The sequence below is a fragment of the Polypterus senegalus genome, chromosome 13, assembly GCF_016835505.1.
Source record: "Polypterus senegalus isolate Bchr_013 chromosome 13, ASM1683550v1, whole genome shotgun sequence".
NCBI lineage: Eukaryota > Metazoa > Chordata > Cladistia > Polypteriformes > Polypteridae > Polypterus > Polypterus senegalus.
Window position 1 is genome coordinate 12,798,430 of NC_053166.1, and position 24,636 is coordinate 12,823,065.

A 24,636-nucleotide genomic window follows, 5' to 3' on the forward strand; every position below is an offset into this window, starting at 1 on the left:
CACCCATTGGTCTGAGGTATGGCTGTTTGGAATTGGCTAGTCTCAGAGGCCTTTAAGTACCATGATATCCTATTGGTTCTAGGAATTGGAGGGAACATCTATAAATGTACTTGCTCAACCACATTCTCTCTCTCTGACTGACCCACATATGATGATGAAGACAACACATTGAAGAGCACAGCTCAGCAGCCATATTGAACAGACATGTGGCTGAAAGCTGAGCACCAACGATGCCTTAACTAGAGACATTTTAAGTAACTGCAAGTCTGTGTGCCACCTGAATTACACATCACCATTTTATCAGGTTGTATGGTTGCCAATATTCAAATGTACTTTGCATTTTGTTATTATTTATGAATATTATCAATAATACATTATTTTATGTGTAACTTAACTCCTGCTTGTCTTTTTACTACATCTAATTGCCTGAGGTTATAGATATAGAAGGGAAGGTGGGGATAAGTTATATATAGTGGTAAGTCTATGAGATTAGGCATTCTAAAGCTACATATTAATACAATAGGGGAAAGTAGAGCAATATATATTACTCTACCAAGATAAAACAGTCTGGAATAGAAGTTCCTGGTGGAGCCTCCCAGGGCCAAGTAGCAGATACACACATTTAAAAGAAGTAACCCACCCTGTATGGCATTACCATGGGTCCTCCACCTGAAGCCAGGCTTGATGGGATTGCCCACATGGTAAACATCTAGCAAGACAGGGGCTGCTAAGGCACAGCCTAAAAATGCAATGTGGGACCACCCTCTTGTGGACCCACCACCTTCAGGAGGAGTGTGACCTGGGTGGCAGTCGGAGGCAGGGTGGTCTTGGTGGACTGGAGGACAGACACATAACTTGTCTCCAGAGATGTTAAATTGAGTTTAACCCCAAAGCTCTGGCTGGATTGCTCAAGAAAATTGACTGAGTTGTTCCTAAACTACTCCTGTGTTGTCCTGTTGAAAGGTTAATTGTTGGCCCAGTCTGAGGTCTGATGCGGCCATCATTATGGAATGACACGTGATCAGTGGTGCCAGGTTTTCTCCAGAAATGATGCTTATCTTGGTTTCATCACGCTAACAATTACGGAGGACACTTTATTCTTAGGAACCTTCATCGCTGCCAATTTTTTCTGCAGACCATCCCCAGATTGGTGACTTGATACCATTCTTCATCCTAAGCTCTGCAGGCAATTTCTTTGACCTCATACCTCAGCTGTGGGACCTACCATAGACCAGCTTGTGCCTTACCATTCAGGCCTGGTCCACTGAAGAGACCACAGGTAGACTACCTGTGGTCTAGGTGTAGAAATATCTCTGATGATGATCAATAGACTGGGATGCACCAGTACTTGTGTCCATGGGATACTGTATTTCAGTTGCTTGACGAGGGAAAAATACACTACTCAAAGAAATGAACGAAATAGTCAATTAAAATGAATTCAAAAGAAGTGAATTAGCAGGAGACACTGGTCATTAATTAAGAACAGGGTCAGAATGAAAACCCGCAGCCACTGCGGCCCCCCAGGACTGGAGTTGGGGACCCCTGCTCTAGAGAATGTCGAGCCATTGTGTCACCCTCATGAAGTCTGTTTGTGACAGTCTGGTCAGAGACATGCATACCAGTAGCCAGCTTTTAGGTCATTCTGTAGGACTCTGGCACACCAATGAGCAGATACCAGTCCTGCCACTGGGTTGATGCCCTTTTACAGCCCTGTCCAGCTCTCCTCCTGGTATCTCCTCCATGCTCTTGAGACTGTGCTGAGAGACGCATCGAACCTTCCTGTGATGTCACGTATGGATGTGCCATTCTGGAGGAGCTGGACTACCAGAATGGACAGCAGGTGCCACTTTATGCTACCCATAGTGACAAGGACACTAGCAAAACACAAAAACCAGAGAAGAATCAGCCAGGAAGGATAAGGAGAGAGAAGTTGACTGTGACCACCATTTCTTTATTGGGGGGGTGACTTACTGTGGCCTCTCCAGGGGCCTCATGCATAACTCTGTGCGAAGAATTCACACTAAAATATGGCGTAAGGACAAAAGTGGAAATGCTCGTACGCACAAAAAAATCCAGATGCATAACTCAAGATGCTGTGCATTCGCCAACTTCCGCGTTCTTCCGCTCCATAAATCCCAGTCAGTGTGAAAAGTAACGCATGTGCACGCGCCTGCTGCCACACCACTAACTGTTCCCAGAATTACGCCTCTTTGAATATGCAAATCAATATAAATAGCCCTTAAGCTCAACATTCTGTGAAAAGGCAATGGCAAAAGCACAAGGAAAATAAAAGAATTTTAATGAATACCAAGTGGAGGCAAAGAAAAACGTACGATTTGTTGGTTTAAACAGTGATATAAACAACAAAAGGAAGCTGATCGAGTGACAGAGTGGCAGAGAAACTCGTAAGCTCAAGTTCACAAAGTCGCACAGTGCCTGAAATAAAAAAGAAGCTGTCAGATATCAAAGTCGCCGTGAAAAGGCGAGTTGTAGCCCACCATCTGAGTTTATTAGGGTACAGAGAAAAAAATAGGGACACAGTGGGAAAAAAAGCACGAAATGTCAACTTTAATCTCGAAATTTCTACTTTAATCACGTAGTTTATTTTGTCATTAAATTAGAACATCATAAACTTCACCTTAAAATCGTTTAATTTACTAGTTTCTCAAATCCCATCGTAACTAAAGTAGCACGTTCAATGTTTTGTTTTGTATTTGATCTTCTATGTGCTCTATGTGTGTGAATCACTACGTGCTTCTCAAACCGGCTTTCTCTTCCTCCGACAGGACACAGAATCCATCACATTTGTGATATTACAGCTCTCTGAATAACTAAAATACTGAGATGTATACGTGATGTCATTTTCATGATGATAGGAGCTAAATCATGTTATTAAACATGGGAACACGGTGGTGCAGTGATTGTTCATGCCTCCCGCAAAATGCTTGCTGCACCATGTGTGACCTTTGATGAAATAATTCATTGCAGCAGTCCTGTCTCTTTCAATCGTACTAACCTCCAATTCCTGTCCTTACTTTTCTTTCCCCAAATACCCAATCGCCACACAATCAGCTCTGTAATAGACGTTAAGCCATCTGTAGGCTTAGAACGCCGATTCTTCAAAACTTTTAAGAAACATTGAAATATCTTCGTAGTACATGTTTAATTATTGCATCCATATATCCATCCAGCGTCACGCCAGCCTCAGCAAGAAAACAGCGCGAGGCAGGAACAATCCGTGAGCGGGGCACCAGCTCCTTGCTAGCGTTGCGGCACCGTATCCTCATATGTTTAATTATTAACAATATAGATTATTTAAATGATGTTGACCTTTTATCTGTATAATATAATAAACATTTTGCTGTATTTAATCTTAAAAATGATATTGTCATCATATGTAAATACGCATTGTATAAAGTGGCTCAGGTTGTGCAATATTATAACTGTATCGCAAGTTTACAGTGAGATGATTGTACTTATAAGTACTAACAGTTCTACAAGGAGCACTTGATGGACTGATTGAGTGTGTTTATAATTCTTGGAATGAAACTGTTTCTGAACAGCGAGGTCCATACATGAATGGCTCTGAAGTGATTGGCGTATGAGAGAAGTTCAAATAGACTGTGCACATGGCTGAGGCAGCGTATGCTTGATGCTGTATACCGATAATTCTCTTTCCGATCAGCTGCTGCTGTGATTCCACACTCGGATACAGTGATATAAATACTGGAAAAAGATGATCCGCTATGGCAACCCCTAACAGGAGCAGCTGAAAGAAGACGAAAAAGGTGCAGTGAGAGTAACAACGCTAAAGCAGCTATGGTATTTAGAATAGATTGACCATCCTGTGGACTATTATATTGTTACTGGTTAATTACAATCAGATGCATTAAACTAATCAACACTATGCAGTTAATTCCAGTGTATATGATAAAGCCGCGTCAGGGATATGGACCTAAAAATGCAAGGGAAACCACACTTTGCAAAACCCAGTGGAGAACTTGCATATGCCAAGCATTTTAGCTGCCATGAAAATGCGCGTGGCTTTACGCCAAGTTTAGGTATTATACATCGCGATTTGAGCGTGGAAATGGGAGTACACAACATTTTTGTGTGTATACACCGTTTATACATGAGGCCCCAAGTCACCTGTTGTTCCTTTCATTTGCACCAAAGCACAATGGCTTCTGCTTCCCTAATGGACAGACTGATAACCCTGACTTGGTGTTAGACTGTGAAGGCTAAGCGTTCCCTTCATTTTTTGGAGTAATGACCATTTAAAGGATTTTAACTCTTTCAAGGCAGATGTTGACTTTTGTCAAAATTCAGAGATGAGAGGATAATAACATCCATCCATTATCCAACCCGCTATATCCTAACTACAGGGCACACACACACATACACCAACACACACCAAGCACACACTTGGGACAATTTTGAATGGCCAATGCACCTAACCTGCATGTCTTGGGGAGGAAACCCACGCAGATACGGGGAGAACATGCAAACTCCACGCAGGGAAGACTCGGGAAGCGAACCCGGGTCTCCTAACTTCAAGGCAGCAGCACTACCCATTGCGCCACCATGCCGCCCGAGAGGATAATAATCCCCTGTAAACTGTGATAAAACTCTCCATTTCATTTTAGTTTGATTCCCTTTGCTAGAAGGAAGGCCAGCCTTGTTGCTTCATTTGTCCTCAATTTCCTGAATCACACTCTGACTTGTCGGACTCCGATTTTTGATGGAGTTTGAACACAAACGTGAGGTACCAGCATCAGCCGATCAGTTCCCAGCTGTTCGTGGGGCTAAACACATTTGTGTAGGTGCTGTGCCTACAAGCACCGTTCGCCTGGGACGACCATCACTTATGAGGACAAGAGGTACAAACCAGATTGTGTCTCACTGCGAATGTCACCGTCACCCACCTGCTTGGTGACGACAGTCAGTCAGCTGGTCCGCCATGCATTCTTGTTGGCTATTGAGCTGCCACCGACGCAACCGCTACCGTCAGAGATCCCAGGCAGGCCCCGACGGCAGCCACGGCACGCAGCAGTAGACGTTTTATGTTGTTTCATGTCTGAAACCATTGCTTTATAAAAAAACTGCATGTTTTGGGAAAAAAGATTCAAAGAGTTAAGCTAAAGCATCAACATATTAAAATTAGTGTAGGGGTCCGAATAGTTTCTGTAGGCTCTGTATTGTAGCTCAGAAACAAATCCTAGACAACGACTCAAATCCATCACTTTAAGTTAAAAAAAAAGTAAATGCAATAATTATCGTTATAATTCTTCACTCAAACGGCGGCTACTCTGCGCAATATGCGTTGGCTCCGTTCTGCAATTAGCAATTGTGTTGTTTTAGGCAGCAATATGGCTTCTTGTTAAGTCCTAATTATCATTAACCTTCTGATTCGTAAAGACGAGTTGTCTAACTGTGTCATGGCATTAAACAAAAACATAAGAGAGACAGAATTCCGTAACTCTTTGGAGATGAAGTAATTATAATGGCAGAAAAAAAAATCGAAACAACAGCCAGCGATAAGAAAGAGACGAGACGAGCGGCCACTGCCTTGTGCCCTCAGCCGTACAGAATGCTGCCGGTGTACCTTCTGGTTTGTCGAGAGGTGGATTGGGGGGGTGGGGGGACGCAACGCACTGCAGTGCATCTGATGGGTTACTATGGAAACCAGTAGCATTAAAATGAAAATGACACCGATCAGCTGCACACCGGCTTTTCTTTTTGTTTTTTTCCTTCAGTAGAACACAGCTTGCACGGTGAACACGGAGAATACAGAATTTGATTACAAAAAAAACCAATAAACGGCACAAAATAAAGACCAAAAGAGTGTGAACTTCGAGAAACCTAAAGGGTGACTAAAAAAGAAAACGAGAAAGAGTGCTTGGGATGTCAGCTTTGACGAATCCCAACCGATCAGCTGAGGAAATGTAATTCAATAAAACGGTAAAAAGCGCGGTTCAGTCCAAAGGTACAATCGATACGGTAATAGAGACGTTATGTTCCCGACGAAATCCATCAAGCCGGATGCTTGACGCCGTTCCCCTCTCCGACTGCCGAGACCTGTGGGCTAAGAGAGTCAGTGCTGATGATTCACACAGCAGATGTGGTGTGCTCATTTTAGGACAATATCAAATAGTTCCTTTCCAAATAGAGTGCTTCCCCCCCTGTAATGTTTGGGATAAAAACAGATTTGTTTCCCTGATCTACCCCTCTGACAATTGCACTGAACGTGGAAGCTCAACTAAGCATGGAGGAGCCGGGAAGTGAACCCGGGTCTCCTCTAACTGCGAGGTAGTAGCACTGCCCCAAATACATTTTCAAATGTTCACATCATTTTGACTCACCCTGTGTTATGGAGAAAGATGACATAAAGAAGGGATTTTGAAGGCTCGAAAGAGTTTGAACAAGGCACCAGCCCAGTTTCCAAAGACACACACACACACACACGCTCTGGCCAGTTTACCTAACCTGGATGTGTTTGGGAAGATTTGGAGAACATGAGAGCTCCATCTCAAACTGAGATCCTTTACTGGTCAGCTTTCTCCACACATGTGGAAAGATTTTTGGGAAAGTCCCCCCCCCCCATTGGCCAACAACAGTGGTAAACTACTGTGCCACCGTGCCGCCCCATCATCTAAGTTTAAAAAAAAAAATGTTTGGTGAAAGCTGTGTGCCTCTTGAGCTTTTCATAGCTTAGGACATTAAAAGCTCCAAATCAACAGAAGCACAAGTTGTGCTAGCCTGGCAATTAGCACTGCTGGCATTTGAAGTGTAGGCAGCCAAGCACCGCCAAGAGGGGCAGTAAACTGCTGCTTTACTATTATGTAATAATAGTAAAAAAAAAATATCTGGAACAACTAAAGTTAGTGCTGTGGTGATGAAAAGATCCAAATAGTGCAAGCTGGTCTTTGTATGGCCTAGCAGCTTGTATCACGCTCTTTGGCAAGTGTTGATCAATTCAAAAAGACATTCCTAACTGTTGTGAAAGCTGGCCCGGGCACAGACAGATGGACAGCATATTTCACCCAACACACGTTTATTTACACTATATACAAAGTCTTTTTCGTGCACTCACAAAACCCCAGTGCCTCCAGCACCGATTCCCCCAAGTCCAGGCCACACAGTTCCTTTGCCTTTCTCCTGGCTGCCTCCACTCCTTACGCTAGCTCCGTCCTCTTCCGCCCGACTTCCGCCCTGACTGAAGGGAGGCGGCCCCTTATATAGTACTCCCGGATGAGCACCAGGTGTTCCCGGCATTCCTTCCTTGGCCACGCTGCCGGCTGTCCTCCCGGCAGCTCTCCGGGCGTCACGTAAAGTCTTCCCCCCAGCACTTCCTGGTGTGGCGGAAGTGCTGGGCTCTCGGGATAATCAGGCACTGGTGGCCACGGGTCCCTACAGGGCTGGGCTTCCAAGCACTTGGATCACGTCCGGGTAGGGATAAAAGGGGACCGCCTTCCTACGATCAGGGAGCCGGAGTCGGGTGAAAGAAGGCAACGCTCGGGAGTGAGGAGGAAAGGCGGCCCAAGGAGGACCATTGAGAGCCCCAGGGATAGAAGGGTGCTTGGTGATGGAGCACTGTGTGTGTGCGGGACTTGTGTTGGAGGACCTTGTCAATAATAAACGTGTGTGTTTTTAGAACTGCCAGTGTCCGTCTGGTTATGTCTTCTCACAATGTATATACATATTGTAACAAGAATGAGTTGGAGACATCATAAAGAGTTGGGGCAGCCACCCGCATAATATTTTCTCGGCTGCAAAATTGATTTTTTTTAGTAGCACGATGTGCTTAGGTCAGAGTCCAGAACAGAACTGCCTGTACTGAGGCAAGATGGCAGTTTTAAAGGCCTGGAAGGGAAATTACGTCATCTGTGTAGGAACTGGGAGTGGTGTCCTCGTGCCAGGAAGTGATGTTATCCTTGGGTCCGGCAACAGGCGGGATTTCCCGGGAAAGGTCTGTAAGGGACTGAGAGAGATAGTCAGTACACTGTTTCGCCCCCTGGCCTGGTGTAGAATTACTCCTGTTTAGGCCCTTCAGCTGTTTCCCATGAATGATGGAGTATCACCTCTCTCTGACCTTTTATTATTTCTACTTTATATTCCATGGTGATGGGTTTTCTCTTCTTTACTGTATCACCAGCACTTGCAGAGACATTGTTGAAGGGTGAAGGCTCTTCTGCACAGCACTGTACACGCTATCACAGCAGGGAGGCACCCCTTATCAGCACGTCTGGCGTACTGAACGAGAGACAACTTCCTGCTATGTACGTAACAGTACAAGAGAATGAATGGGGACGGCGAGGGGCAATTCACCATATTCCCACCACACAGTCACCTCCACTTGCTTACAGTATGCTGCCTGCAGCGTCCGCCCACCAAGAACGAACAGGGTGCGGCCAAAGGCGGGTAGTAAATCGCCCACCACCATTCAACAGGCAGTCACCTGGGGCACAGTACAACGCTGTCCCCCATCGCCCCATTCACCCCTAATGGCTTCCGTCCAGCCACAACAGGGTCACCGCTTGCAGCATCACCAACCGGCCACCGAAAACAAATAGGGAAGTCAGGAGCAGTAGCTGCAGTGGGCGGCATGTCGGGCGGGCAGTGAACCGCCCCATCAAGCCACCGTCCTGCACACGAGTGGTAGCTGTGGCCCTGGTGACTATGGACCCCGGGTCACCAATTGCCCCGCACCCAGGCACCCACTGAGAATGAATGAGGTGCAGCTCCCACTGCCCCATTCATCAACCGGAGCCGCTCGAGGAACATTACACTGTGCGAGCAGCGAAATCATCCCCTCCAGCCACCGCTTGCAGCGTCTCCAGGCCGAAGACGACGGAGCGGCAGTTACTGAGGAGCCTGCGTTGTGTCCCCCAGACAGATGAAGGAGCAGCTGCAGCCCCGTTCGTATGTCGGATGTCCGTAATTTGGGGACTACCTGTATATAGTTATATATATCTTCTTCTATAATACGCCACCGTGGCTACCTGTTTGTCTGTCCAGGATTTTAAATCATCTGTAGCTCGCAAACCGTTTGACCTATTGACCTGAAATTTGGCACACATATACTACGTGACATCTACTGTCTGCTTTCAGTGGGGATGATTGACCTCCAAGGTTATTCCTCTTTTTATTTTTATTTTATTTTATTGTAGAATCAACTCTTGGCAGTGGCGCATGCGTACTGGCGCCTTTCTTATTCCCTATCACCTTCGCCGTCACTTCCTCTACCTCTTCATATCTTAAATCATTCTTGAGGCAGATTGAAGACTTAAGTGCCAGCTTTAGTGGAAAATTAAAGAAAATGAACTAAGTAATTGCAGCACAAGCCCTGACTTAATCAATTTAAACGAGAAAAGATGGCTGACGAGAGAAGAGAAGAAGCAGGCCGCTAGGGTGAATCGCTCAGGAATCAGCAAGCGCATCAACCTCTGAGCAAACGAATGCTAAACGTACAGAGAAAGGGGATGAAGACTAGGAACGCTCAAGTCAAGTGTATTCACTGCAGGTTATCGCGCAGTCTGCCATGACTAGTATTCTTCTATAATACGCTACCATGGCTGCCCGTTTGTCTGTCCAGGAATTTTAAGTCACCTGTAGCTCGCAAACCGTTTGACCTGAAATTTGGTACACATATACTACGTGACGTCTACCATCTGCTTTCAGGGTAATGAGTGACCTCCAAGGTTATTCCTCTTTTTATTTTATTTTATTGCAGAATCAACTCTCGGCAGCGGCCAGCAGGGTGGCCATACGGCGCATGCATATTTTGGCATCGTTCTCATCCCTACCACCTTTGCCGTCACTTCCCCTACCTCTTCATATCTTACATCATTCTTGAGGCAGATTGAACACTTAAGTGGAAACTTAAGGAAAACTTACAAAGTAATTGCAACACAAACATTGACTTAATCAATGTAAACGACAAAAGATACTGACGAGAGAAGAGAAGAAGCAGGCCGCTAGGGTGGAGAAAAGAAGAGCTGCTCAGGAAGCAACAAACGCATCAACCTCTGAGCAAACGAATACTAAACGTACAGAGAAAGAGGATAAAAACTATAAGCCAAGTGTATTCACTGCAGGTTATCGCGCAGTGCGCCGTTATTGGTCTTCTTCTATAATACGTTACCGTTGCTGTCTGTTTGTCTGTCCAGGATTTTAAATCTCCTGTAGCTTGCAAACCGTTTGACCGATTGACCTGAAATTTGGTATACATATACTAGGTGATGTCTACTGTCCGCTTTAATGGTGATTATTTTTGATCCTCTTTTTATTTTTATTTCATTCTATTGTAGAATCAACTTTCGGCAGCGGGCGGCCGTGCGGCACATGCATACGGGTGCCGTTCTCATCTCTACCACCTTCGCCAACACTTCCCCTACCTCTTCATATCTTAAATCATTCTTGAGACAGATTTAAGACTTAAGTGCCAGCTTAAGTGGAAAATTAAAGAAAACGTACTCCGTAATCACAACACAAACACTGACTTAATCGGTTTTAACGCGAAAAGATGCCGACGAAAGCAGAGACGAAGCGGGCCGTTAGGGTGGAGAAAAGAAGAGCTGCTCAGGAAACAGCAAGCGCATCAACCTCTGAGCAGACGAATGCTAAACGTACAGAAAAAGAGGAGGAAAACTATGAACGCTCAAGTCAAGTGTATTCACGGTACGTTATCGTGCACTGCGCCGTTACTGGCCTTTACATATAATACGCTACCGTGGCTGTCCGTTTGTCTGTCCAGGATTTTAAATCACCTGTTAGCTCACAAACCATTTAACCAATTGACCTGAAATTTGGTACACAAATAGTACGTGATGTCTACCATCTGCTATCGGGGTGATGATTGACCTCCAAGGTTATTCCTCTTTTTATTTTATTTTATTGCAGAATCAACTCTCGGCAGCGGCCAGCAGGGCAGCCATGCGGCGCATGCATATTTTGGCATCGCTCTCATCCCTACCACCTTTGCCGTCACTTCCCCTACCTCTTCATATCTTACATCATTCTTGAGGCAGATTGAACACTTAAGTGGAAACTTAAGGAAAACTTACTAAGTAATTACAACACAAACATTGACTTAATCAATGTAAACGAGAAAAGATGCTGACGAGAGAAGAGAAGAAGCAGGCCGCTAGGGTGGAGAAAAGAAGAGCTGCTCAGGAAGCAACAAACGCATCAACCTCTGAGCAAACGAATACTAAACGTACAGAGAAAGAAAGAGGATGAAAACTATAAGCCAAGTGTATTCACTGCAGGTTATTGCACAGTGCGCCGTTATTGATCTTCTTCTATACAGTGAACCCTCGTTTATCACGGTTAATCCGTTCCAGACTCTACCGTGATAAATGAATTTTCGCGAAGTAGGACTCTTTATTTATAAATGGAATATTTTCACAGTTAGAGTATAGAAAACCTGTTTACGACCTTCTAAATACGTTTTTTAACATTATTAGAGCCCTCTAGACATGAAATAACACCCTTTAGTCACCATTACACTCGTATTACCCAATATATTAGACAAAATAAGACATATTAGACGTTACAAATATCATATTACTAGGTACACCTGCCTTTTAAGGCTACTGACTTTTATGCTCAATTTGTGTGCGCTCCATGTGTACATCAGGCATGTAAGTGCAGGGAATGAGAACATTAAAGTGCCCATTCATAACATCTCCAGAAATCCTACGTTTTTTTATCCCCTCGAGTGCCTGTCCAAAGTCGTACAATGTCAGCCCGAATCTGTACCGCTAAAGACGGTGTTTCACGCACTAAATTAGCTATAGATGAGAATAAGCAAGCACCTTCTCCCCTGATATTTACTACGCGGTGAGGCATTTGTACTCCATCAACATTAATTAATTCCAGAGACATAATTTTGTCTATTTTTCCAGCGCATCGCACACAAAAGCAAGGGAACGATGGGAGCACCAGAACTCTGTTCACATCGCGTCGCTTCGTACCTCAAGCCGCAAGTAGTAAGTCTGTGATAAGCGGAATACCGCTATGCTTTGCACTCACGGGATGGAAGGACAATCCCGACCGCTTTTACATAGTAGATTATTGTACTGTACATTTAATTGCACACAACCACTAACCTATGAAGGCACGACCTCAGTAGGAGAGTCTTCAGGTGGTGCAGTATCTTCAGCAGGCGCGTCGTTGTCTTCTAACGCTGAAGGAGTACTAGGAGTAGGCAGCTGAAGAACATCTTGATAGGCAGTTGTTGGCGCTGTCTTTTCATATGCGTGAGGAGGCTTTTGTAGGGTATTGCCATCTTTAATCATATCCAAGAGTTTCACCTTCTCCTGGATAGTAAGCATCTTCCTCCGGCACTTAGTTTTATTGTCAGAAGGCTTAGAAAAAGCAGCACGTTTAGGAGCCATCGTAGGGCTTAGATAAAAGTTCTCAGAAAGCGCATGTGTAGTGACGTAAGCGTGTATGAGAAAAAAATCGCGATAGAGTTAAGCCGCGAAAGTCGAAGCGCGATATAGCGAGGGTTTACTGTAATACGCTACCGTTGCTGTTTGCTTGTCTGTCCAGGATTTTAAATCTCCTGTAGCTTGCAAACCGTTTGACCGATTGACCTGAAATTTGGTACACATATACTACGTGATGTCTACTGTCCGCTTTAATGGTGATTATTTTTGATCCTCTTTTTATTTTTATTTCATTCTATTGTAGAATCAACTTTCGGCAGCAGGCGGCCGTGCGGCACATGCATACGGGTGCCGTTCTCATCCCTACCACCTTCGCCATCACTTCCCCTACCTCTTCATATCTTAAATCATTCTTGAGGCAGATTGAAGACTTAAGTGCCAGCTTAAGTGGAAAATTAAAGAAAACGTACTCAGTAATCACAACACAAACAGTGACTTAATCGGTTTTAACGTGAAAAAAGATGCCGACGAAAGAAGAGACGAAGCGGGCCGCTAGGGTGGAGAAAAGAAGAGCTACTCAGGAAGCAGCAAGCGCGTCAACCTCTGAGCAGACAAATGCTAAACGTACAGAGAAAGAGGATGAAGACTATGAACGCTCAAGTCAAGTGTATTCACGGTACGTTATCGTGCACTGCTCCGTTACTGGCCTTTAGATATAATACGCTACCGTGGCTGTCCGTTTGTCTGTCCAGGATTTTAAATTACCTGTTAGCTCACAAACCATTTAACCAATTGACCTGAAATTTGGTACACAAATACTACGTGACGTCTACTGTAGGGCCGGGCAATATGACCAAAAATATTTATCACGATATATATTTGAACATTTGCGATAACGATATAACTGACGATATGACTGACACGAAACAAAACACTTTACAACTCCACAACTTTATTAGTGCAACCTTCAAAAACCTTCAATTTATTTTCACTTAAGCAAGCAGCTGTTTCTATGTGCATTAAAGCTATATAAAAGTTTAACAGTGCAAATGCAAATTCCTTGCTGACAGTTTAACCAAAAGGCATTTCCAGTGGAAATGGGCTGACATATCCTGAGCATAACCATGTATAATATCCACAAAACTTAAAAAGAGTTGCTTTGCAACATAAAACATAACATAAAATTTAAGCCTAGAGTGTCCATAGCCTCACTCTGCGTGTTGGTTATAGTCCCCGCTATGCAGTCAATCATATTGCGGGTTGATACAAAACTAATACCGACATCTTTAGTGAGCTGGCAAACATATTTAACGTAAATAATTGTTTTACATCTGAGATATCTGTGGTTTCATCACATAGAATACTGAAAAACTTTTCTGTGTGTATATTTTTCAGTATGTTAGATTTTATTTCTGATGCTAAGATATCCAGCAGCTCTTGCATTATTCTTTCAGAGGTGTAATGTGCATTTTTACCAAAATTAAGACTTTTGAGTGGTAAAGGGAGAGCCTGTTGGATATTCAGTTCACACTTGCACTACGGCAGGTACGCATTCTCGACACTTATGTCGAGAATAAAGTCGACGTTTCCACTTTATTATCGCCGTTTATCTCGAGATTAAATTCGACACGTTGACATTATTTTTGCAGTTTGTCATTAAAGTAGAACATCATAAACTAAACTTCATCTTAAAATGAATGTTTAATTTACTAGATTTTCTCAAATTCCCGTCATAAATTATGTAGCAACATGTCGACCTTACTCTCGTCATAAGCGTCAAGATTAAAGTGGAAATGTCGAGAATAAAGCCAACATCTCAACTTTATTCTCGACATATAGTTTTTTTTTTTCCTTCACTATGTCCGTATTTTTTTTTTCCTTCACCTTGGCCTTAATATATATATATATACGCTTCCGTACAAAACCCTCAGCAATTCAGTGACAAAACTTTTGCTCAGGACACAGTGTGTGTTGCAAGGGTTTCTGCTCACTTTTTGCAATATGGACGCAGGTCCAAATATGAGCAAATATAAGAACGGCAGATGGGGTCACTTTAAACAGGAACCACAATGATATGGAGGAATATTTCGGGCAAAATGAAATAAATAAATGCGTAAATAAATAAAAGTACTGTGAAATGTGAGCATAAATAAATAAATGTCATGAAATGAGAGTCTTAATAAATAAATATGTCATGAAATTAGAGCATAAATAAATAAATGTGTCACGAAATATGTTTTTCGTTGCTTATTTATTTATTTCATTTTGTCCGTAACATTGCTGCAAACCGTCATGAAATACGGCTTGAAATAAAACTTTCACTTTCACTCGTCAAAGTTGAGAGGGTGGGCTCTAACACGCCCTCTAGTTACTGATTGGTGAATCGATAGCACAAGAATTAATTAGAAAAATGCTTACTACTGCCGATGAAATGGATTCTGCCGAAGATATTACGTATTTCAGCCGCAGATGGGGCTTTACCTGTGGTGGGCTGGCGCCCTGCCCATGGTTTGTTTCCTGCCTTGCGCCCTGTGTTGGCTGGGATTGGCTCCAGCAGACCCCCGTGACCCTGTAGTTAGGATATAGCGGGTTGGATAATGGATGGATGGATGGAATTGAAGATTTATCGGAAGAAATTACAATGTTGGCGGCCCTTTTAGACTCCGATATAGATGAAACTATTTTTGAAATTATCGAAAAATGGGTGGAACGGATTTGACTGCACTCCAGTTCAGGTGTCGCAGTTCCCTGCTCTGGCCGTCCGTCCTTTGACATTCCAGCTGAGTCAATAGAATGCCTTCTGTTATGCGGTTTAAAAGTACGACAGATTGCAGATCTACATGGTGTATCGGAGAAGACGATCACAAGGCGAATGAGCCAGTTTGATATACGGTAAGCTGCAACAGCTGTATTAGTTTAGGTACTTTGACATGAAATGTCCAAAGCAGCGCCAACTAATATTTTGAACTGAACAACTTTACCACTAATCAGAGCTGTACAGTTGTTTGAAAAAGTAGCTTCGAATATGCAACTGACTTTATACTCATAAAACAAGGGTCAAATACTGAGTTCTAAAAGGGCCGCCAACATTGTAATTTCTTCCGATAAATCTTTAATTCTCTCTCTGAAATACGTAATATCTTCGGCAGAATCCATTTCATCGGCAGTAGTAAGCATTTTTCTAATTAATTCTTGTGCTATCGATTCACCAATCAGTAACCAGAGGGCGTGTTAGAGCCCACCCTCTCAACTTTGACGAGTGAAAGTGACAGTTTTATTTCAAGCCGTATTTCATGACGGTTTGCAGGAATGTTATGGACAAAATGAAATAAATACATAAGCAACGAAAAACATATTTCGTGACACATTTATTTATTTATGCTCTCATTTCATGACATATTTATTTATTAAGGCTCTCATTTCATGACACATTTATTTATTTATGCTCACATTTCACAGTACTTTTATTTATTTACGCATTATTTATTTATTTATTTCATTTTGTCCGAAATATTCCTCCATACAGTGAGTGCTACAAGGATTTTTGCACACAGAACACACCTAATGCTTAAACAACTGTATGTGTATATATTGGTACTTTACAAGAAGAGAGCTGCTGTACGCTCAGCCGCACTATACAGACTGCGCTGACGCTGAGAACAGAGATATCTCTTCCTGACGCCTTTTTTCTGATATCTGACAGGCTGGTTTCACTAGACTTTTTTTATTATTTTATGAGACCTCCTCTTGCCCGCCCACCTTCACATCCTCTTTGCTTGTAAACTGCCGCTTCGCTCCCGCTATTAGCATGTACAGCCCCCTCTCACACGCTCGCCCGCCCTCCTCTTCATACTCCCTGCAACTGTATTAAGCTGCCACACCCCCGCTATTACCATGTACAGCCCGCTCTCGAAACCCCACCTTTGCTTGTGAACTGGCCCGACACCAGTTATTAGCTTTAGCAATATTTGCCCACCCGCCCGCTCGTCCATTGCCATCTCTGCAGATCATTAGATCTGCCTGTGCCTGCAGATCTGCGGCTGTCATCTCACAGTGTCTGTTGCGCTGAACTAAATGAGCCGGGCGGAGTGCCCAGCTAAAAGACACTAGGGAGAACACTGCGTTATAATTTACTTACCTATTGCAATGTGCAGGCGATGTCCGAAGCATGAAAGTCTGGTCCAGTTGTTGAGTGCGACGGCTTTAACAACGTTGGCTACGTTGTCGGTCGTCACACACACTTGTTTTTCCTCCTGAAGCTTCCACGAGCTGAGGAACTCTTTTAAGCCTTTGGCTATATCAGGGCTCTAGAGTGCAACCAATCTGGTTGCACGTGCGACCTAATTTCTCAATGGTGCGACTAAAAAAATCAAAGGTTGCACCGGTGCGACCAGCCGTTCGAGGGGGAAAAAAAACGAAACTCTGTGACTCTTAAAGTCTCCCTGTTGTTCAACAACAGACACACATTAGGCCCATATCGTGGTCTAAACCAATCAGAGATAGTGAAGGGCGGATCCCGCCCCCCCCCTGATTGGCCGTGGTCCAGATATTCCTGTACGTGTGTGTACGTTTGAAAATGCATGTGATGCAGTCAGACAGAGAGAGGTGAGTAGCCCATCAGGTACACAGTGGATGTAGCCGGATTATGAGAGAAGATGAAAAGAACGATTGACAGCTTTTTCGTTAAGAATGTTAAGTTAGGGCCTGATCCGTCCGAAAATCATAACCAATGCTCTGACACGGAGCCATCAACCTCCCAAGTTATAGCAAGCCCTGGTCCGGAGACGGCATTAGATAATGAGCCACATACGATCGAGTCCGAGCCCACTGAAATTAAAAGGGGTGAAGTGTATACATTTCGAAAAGAGTGGCTTGACCAGTTTGCCTGGCTAAGATACAGTAAAGCCGATAATATAATGCACTGTATTTACTGTAAAGAGTGTGGGAAGACCATGGCCGGCAGTAGTGCATTTGTGACTGGTTCTAATACATTTAGAATTGAAACGCTGAAAAAGCACAATGCATCTATAAAACACATTACATGCCGCGATAAATGCACTGCTCAAGTGTCCCCTCTCCCCGCTGCCTTTCAGCGGCAGGCAGCAAACAGAACATCAGACGAGGCCGAGATGATAATTAAGTTTAACGTTGCCTACAATATTGCAAAAGAAGAACTTCCCTTCACTAAATTCAAGTCCGAAATAATTCTTATGAAGAAAAATGGCTTGAACGTAAACCCGACGTACAGCAATGATGTCGCGTGCGCCCAATTTATAGGAGTCATCGCAGATACATTGAAAAAAGACGTCTGTGCAAATTGCGAACAGTGCGTACATGGCATTCCTGATCGACGGAGACACAGATATCGCCACAAAGGAATGCGTCATTGTGTACGGTCGTATCTTCTATGGAGAGGAAGACCGGTGAATATACTTATTGGACACATTGAGGTCGAGCATGCTCATGCCCAAGTCTGGAAGATTTTGATGCTAGAGAGAGTGTGGCCAACTGGTTTAGTCAAGGCCAAAGATCAAGAAGGCCAAACTACAGGAGTTGGCCATCCGAGGGGCATGTGACTGCAATGGAGGATAGTCCATGAGACACTGAGCCATGAGATGTTCAGTTTGAAGCCCTTTAAACACTTAATTTAGATTTTCTTTTTTGTTAATTTATCTTGAGATTTTTTAAGTTTAAATTTCAGCTCAGTAAAGCACTTTAAGCACCAACACTTTTTCAGTAAGTTACCTTTCTTGTAGAATTGTGCTTGCCTTCAAATAAAGAACTTTATATTGACCAGATTGTTAGTTAATCATTTACAAGTCAATATTATATTAAAAAAAAAAACAAATAAATAAATAAATAAAGTGAACGTGTAAAACTGTGGTGTTAAATGTGATGCGGTTGAAAATTTGGGTGCACCTAACTTTTGTGCTGGTGCACCTAAGAAAAAAAGTTAGGCGCACCAGTGCAACCAGTGCAAAATGTTAGTCTAGAGCCCTGTATATTTTCCCCTGTATGGTCCTCGGGGGGGACTTGTTTCAAGGCACTTGTTTTGTAGCTTCCAGTCTTTGTCCACGTAGTGTATTGTGAGGCTCATGTAGGGGTCTGATGTTCGGCTTGACTACATGTCGGTGGTGGACGCAAAAAACTCCACCGAAGATAATGCATTTGACACCTCAGTACGGACCTCTTCATATAAAGCAGGCAAGGCGACTTTAGAGAAGTTTTTCTTGGTGGGCAGCTTGTAGCGTGGATCGAACTTTTTAAGCATCTTTGTGAAACCTTCTCTTATCATATCCCTGGCTAAACATTAGTTAGTCCCCCCCCCCCAGCGTTTGCTACGTTTGTCATAAGGCGTGCGGCTATTTAACGCTACGCCGATTGTTTGCTGAGTCAGCTTCTTTGGTCTCACCGCCACGCTAGTTGAAGCGGACGCCTCTTCACGTGCTTTAAGAGCTTTGTTGTACTCCAACAAGTGCTTCTGCTTCAAATGATGAAATAGGTTTGTGGTGTTTCCACCCTTCGCCACGACGGCCCGCTTGCATGTTCTACAAAAAATTGTGCTTTGTTGGGTATCTGACAGACGAAAACCAAACCAGTTCCACACCACTGAAGTTGCACCATTTTTACAAACCAATTCTGTTACATCCGTTTCATTCAACTATCCGCTTTCGCCCTTCTCATTCTCCGTCTCCGCCATGTGCGTATGAAAACAAAGGCACTGCGTATGCGCGCTTTACCCATATTCTATCGCGATATTTCATTTTCTTATCATTGCCTAACATTGTTACCGGTATTAAAGGTATAATATGGCCCAGACCTAGTCTACTGTTTGCTTTTGGGGTGATGATTTTTATTACTCTTTTTATTTTTATTTTATTTTATTGAAGAATCAACTCTCAGCAGCAGCCAGCAGGGCAGCCGTGCGGCGCATGCATATTGGCGTCGTTCGCATCCCTACCACCTTTGCCATCACTTCCCCTACCTCTTCGTATCTTAAATCATTTTTGAGGCAGATTGAACACTTCAGTGCCAGCTTCAGTGAATAATTCTAGAAAATGTAGTAAGTAATTGCAACACAAACACTGACTTGATCAGTTTTAACGCTAAAGATGCCCACGAGAGAAGAGAAGCAGCGGGCCGCTAGGGTGAAGAAAAGAAGAGCTGCTCAGGAAGCAGCAAGCGCATCAACCTCTGAGCAGACGAAGGCTAAACATACAGAAAAAGAGGATGGAAACTGTAAAACGCTCGTGCGCCATTACTGGTAATAAAATAATTAGAGATGAGCACATCCATGAGCTTGACAAAAATCACAGAAATGTTTGGGGACTTTGCTGAATTTCACAAAATGGCTTGAAGTTAATGGGGAAGGAGATACCAGAATACTAAATATCCAGAAGTCATGGTGCACGATGTGGTGAAGTGCATCACTGGGCGGATGAATGTAGAAAACGATAGAGAAGTACAAAGTTAATTGATGCGACTTTGGGTGAAAGAGCGAGATAAGATCACTTGATTCAGTTCTGCAAGGCTATTGATTAGACAATCAAGTAAAATCAGAGGCTGAGGTAAAAAGTTGAAATTAATAAAGGAAAAAGAACTGCAATCTTCTTCTTTCTAAAGGGAATAATTACAGCAGCATTATCTGAACTCCGTATGCACGAGTGACGAAAGTCATTTCCAGAAGCGCGCTGCGTCCCACCTGTGTTGTGATCGACTGAGACGCAGAGCGTGCCAGCTGCAAGTCACTATAAGAAGCCACTGATTTCTTCTTTGCATTTCCCTCATTAGTCTGCCAAAGCAAAATGCAGGCCCCAAAAGAAAGCGAAAATTGCATCTTACAAAGGAAATTTCTGGCAGCACTCAATATGATAAATTGCTGCAGGCTGCAGGTGTCACCTGGCGCTGTATGCGATGAAGAGGCGCACGAGGAAGGGAGCAGAAGGGCGATGGGGATTAGAAGTAAAAAGTTCCCAAAGTGAATGGCAGAGGGCAACCAGGGAGCGAAGCTGCTGCCCGGGGTGAGCGTCTCCTCTGTCTATGCGCCCCTGTTTTTACATCCCATCAAAACTCAAGATCAGCGTTCCTAAGGGATCCTGCTGCAATCCTTCATGGTTGGCTTGAAATTCATGGCATCTGAAAGTGACTTAAAGCAGGGGTAGGCCAAGTCGTTCCTGGAGGGCCGCAGTGGCTTCAGGTTTTTTGTTCCAACCCGACTGCTTAATAAGAAGCATTTACTGCTCAAGTACGATACCATACAATACAATTTATTTTTGTATAGCCCGAAATCATACAAGGAGTGCCGCAATGGGCTTTAACAGGTCCTGCCTTTTGACAGTCCCCCCCAGCCTTGACTCTCTAAGAAGACAACGGAAAAACTCGCAGAAAACCTTAGTAGGGAAAAATAGAAGAAACCTTGGGAAAGGCTTTTCAAAGAGAGGGGTGGGTGTCAAGAAAAAGGGGGTCAATACAATACAATACAATACACAGAACAGAACAGAAGTAATCCTCAATACAATACAACAGCGCAATAGAAATATTACAAGGACAGCACAGAATGCAACAGTGAATGATATCCCATAATAAGAGTCTTGGAGACCGAGGTCATCAAGCTGCCTCCCCCTATTGGCCATTCCACACCTGAGACAGCGCTGGGCCAGCCAATCCGACGAAAGGACCCCTCTACCCGATGACGCCTGCGATCCTCCGTCAGGGATGACTTTACCTTAGGCAGGCAAAACAACTTGGCAGGTGGGCAGTGAGCACCGAGTGCCACATTTGAGTACCGAGAAGAGAAACAGAATAGGTGAGGGTTAGCAACAAATTCTAAATCTCATATTACTTATGTTTTAGTGCTGATAACAGAAGTAACGCTTCTGCTTCATTTTAGTAGTCTCGCTCGTTAAGATTTTGAACCCTTATTTCTTATTTTAGCCTTAGACAGCAAGTTCTTGTATTTTAATGGCTCCTTATTAGGAATAAGATGTAAATGACAAAAGAAACCAGCATTTCTGCATTGAATACAAGCAGACTAAGGACATGGATTACTGGAACCGTGTCCTGTGGTCTGATGAGACCAAGATAAAGTTATTTGGTTCAGATGGTGTCAAGCGTGTGTGGCGGCAACCAGGTGAGGAGTACAAAGACAAGTGTGTCTTGCCTACAGTCAAGCATGGTGGTGTGGGGCTGCATGAATGCTGCCGGCACTGGGGAGCTACAACAACAGCAACAACATTTAATTCTATAGCACATTTTCATACAAACAGCAGCTCAAAGTGCTTTACATAATAAAGAATAGAAAAATAAAAGACACAATAAGAAAACAAAATAAGTCAACATTAATTAACATCGAATAAGAGTAAGGTTCAATGGCCAGGGGGGACAGAAAAAACAACAAAAAAAAAAATCTGTAGGGATTCCAGACCATGAGACCACCCAGTCCCCTCTGGGCTTACAGTTCATTGTAGCTGTGACATACTGAAGCAGAGCGTGATCCCCTCCCTGGGCCGCAGGGCAGTATTCCAACATGATAACGACCCCAAACACACCTTCAAGACGACCACTGAGGGTAAAGGTGCTGGACTGGAAAAGCATGTCTCCAGACCTAAACCCTATTGAGCATCAGATGGAAGATGGAGGAGCACAAGGTCTCTAACATCCACCAGCTCCGTGATGTCATCATGGAGGAGTGGAAGAGGATTCCAGTGGCAACCTGTGAAGCTCTAGTGAACTCCATGCCCAAGAGAGTTAAGGCAGTGCTGGAAAATAATGGTGGCTACACAAAATATTGACACTTTGGGCACAATTTGGACATTTTTTACTTAGGGGTGTATTCACTTTTGTTGCCAGCGGTTTAGACATTAATGGCTGTGTGTTGAGTTATTTTGAGGGGACAGCAAATTGATACTGTTATACAAGCTGTACACGGGCTACTTTACATTGTATCAAAGTGTCATATAGATAGATAGATAGATACGAAAGGCACTATATAATAGATAGATAGATAGATATGAAAGGCACTATATAATAGATAGATATGAAAGGCACTATATGATAGATAGATAGATAGATAGATATGAAAGGCACTATATAATAGATAGATAGATAGATAGATACTTTATTAATCCCAAGGGGACAGTCACATTCTGCAGCAGCAGCATACTGATAAAATATATCTTCACTGCTGTCCCAATAAAAGATATAATAAAATATTTACAAAAATGTGAGGGGTGTACTCACTTTGTGAGAAACTGTATATATACTGTGGCAAGCAGCTGGAGGTGGTAACCAGCCGGGACACCCAGAAGGAATGGAAGAGGGATTATGCCTCCTCCAGACAACAATGGGGTGACCGCCCAGGTGGCTATGGGGACTGCGGGAAAGAAGCATGGAAGCTCAACCCTATAGGTGCCAGGGGTCGCCCAGATGCCTGAGGAGTGCTGGTCCTCAGCACTTCCGCCACACCTGGAAGTGCTGGGGGGACGAAGACCAGGGACACCCGGAGTGCTTCCGGGTGCACAGCCGGCACTTCCGCCACACCAGGGAGTGCCGACAGGAGCTCATTGGGAGGCACCTGGAACACGTCCGGGTGAACATAAAAGGGGCCGCCTCCCTCCATTCGATGGCTGGCCGCCTCCCTCCATTCGATGGCTGGAGTCGGGTGGCAGAGGACGGAGCTCAGAGGAGAGGAGTGGAGGCGATCAGAGAGAGACATTGGAGAAAGAGGCCTGGACTAAGGGTGATTGGTGCAGGGGCACTGGGCTGTGTGTGTGTGCACTGTAAATAATAGAAATATGAATAAGCGTGTGTTGGCGCTTGAACCATCAGTGTCCGCCTGTCTACCGGGAGGTACCCCAGGCCTCTACAGGCTTCTCCCCATTTGAATTACTATACGGGCGACAACCCCGGGAATCCTCGACATCCTAAAAGAAGGCTGGGAGGCCGAGGCTCTTCCCTCCTCTAACATTTTGAGTACGTGAAGCAACTGCGCGACCGACTCACAAAGATCAGGCCCCTCCTAAAAGAGCACGTGACTCGGCGCAAGCAGCGCAGGCCCGGTGTTACAACCGCAACTCCGCCCTCAGGGAGTTCCGCCGGGGACCGAAGTTATGGTGCTCGCCCCGACCTCCCACTCTGCTGCTCGCCACTGGCAAGGGCCTTACGAGGTTAAGGAGAGAAAGGACTCGCCGACTATTTGGTGAAACAGCCCAATCGTCGATCGAAAGTGAGAGGATCTATCATGTCAACCTGTTAAAGCCCTGAGAGATAGAGAGGAGCTCCCAGCTCCCGTAGGTCACTCTCCCTTTCGCAAGCACAACTGCCCTTAACCTCGGCGTAAGAGCTGACCCCAAGCAGCGGCAGGAGTTAGCCCAAACACTCCGAGCCATCCCCGAGGTAGTGAGCGAGTTTGTCCGGGCTGCTTTCCACCATATATATATATATATATATATATATATATATATATATATATATATATATATATATATATATTACTGCACATCATCCTATGTATATAGTTGTTTGCCTCAGGCTCCACTAAAGCTCTTTAGCACTCCAACTTTGACCTATTTTACAGTTTTTAAATAAACACAACTCACTCCCACACACAAAACATCACGGCTCTTTTCAGAGAAACATACCAGCGTAAATTAAATATATGCAAATCCTGGGAGATTCATTAGTGGAGATATTAATTGCGTTTTTATTATGTTTGCTTTAATCCTCCCTCATGCTGTAATGTTTGCCCTTTCTAGCTATTTACCTTAAATCACGGAAAGCTCTGTACTTCTCTCATTCTGTGGGATTGATCAGGGAGTCAGTAGGCTGGATTTTTTTTTTCATTATACACTTATTCCATTATTCATCATTCATTATTAAATTATTCAATCTTCTCATTCATCCATTTAAAAGATATGTTTGCATCCATCAGAATTGGGGATGAGACAGTCAGGAACTCTCAGGAGGAAATTGTCCTGCAGTAGATGGAATGCCAGTGCTTTGTAGGAAGGACACAGCCACATTAGGACAGGGTTACGGACGGGATAGGGTTCTATGAAATGTTATGGGGGGGATTTGAAATGGGCAGGCCATGCATTAAAAAATGCAAGAAAACCCACAAATATCTTGCCGCTGAAGGAATTTAGCATGGAAGAGATAAGTACAGAAGAGTACAGTTGTTGAAGCCTATTTGAAGAGTGTGACAGATAGGGGGCGCTGTCGTCCCCTTGAACCCTCAGACTTG

At 43.9% G+C, this 24,636-nt stretch overlaps 1 protein-coding gene across 4 annotated transcripts in view; it reads left to right on the forward strand.

Moving 5' to 3' along the window:
• gria1a (glutamate receptor, ionotropic, AMPA 1a) overlaps positions 1 to 24,636 on the forward strand; it is a 396,095-nt gene that overhangs the window by 194,354 nt on the left and 177,105 nt on the right. The gene's annotated exons all lie outside the window — the stretch shown is intronic.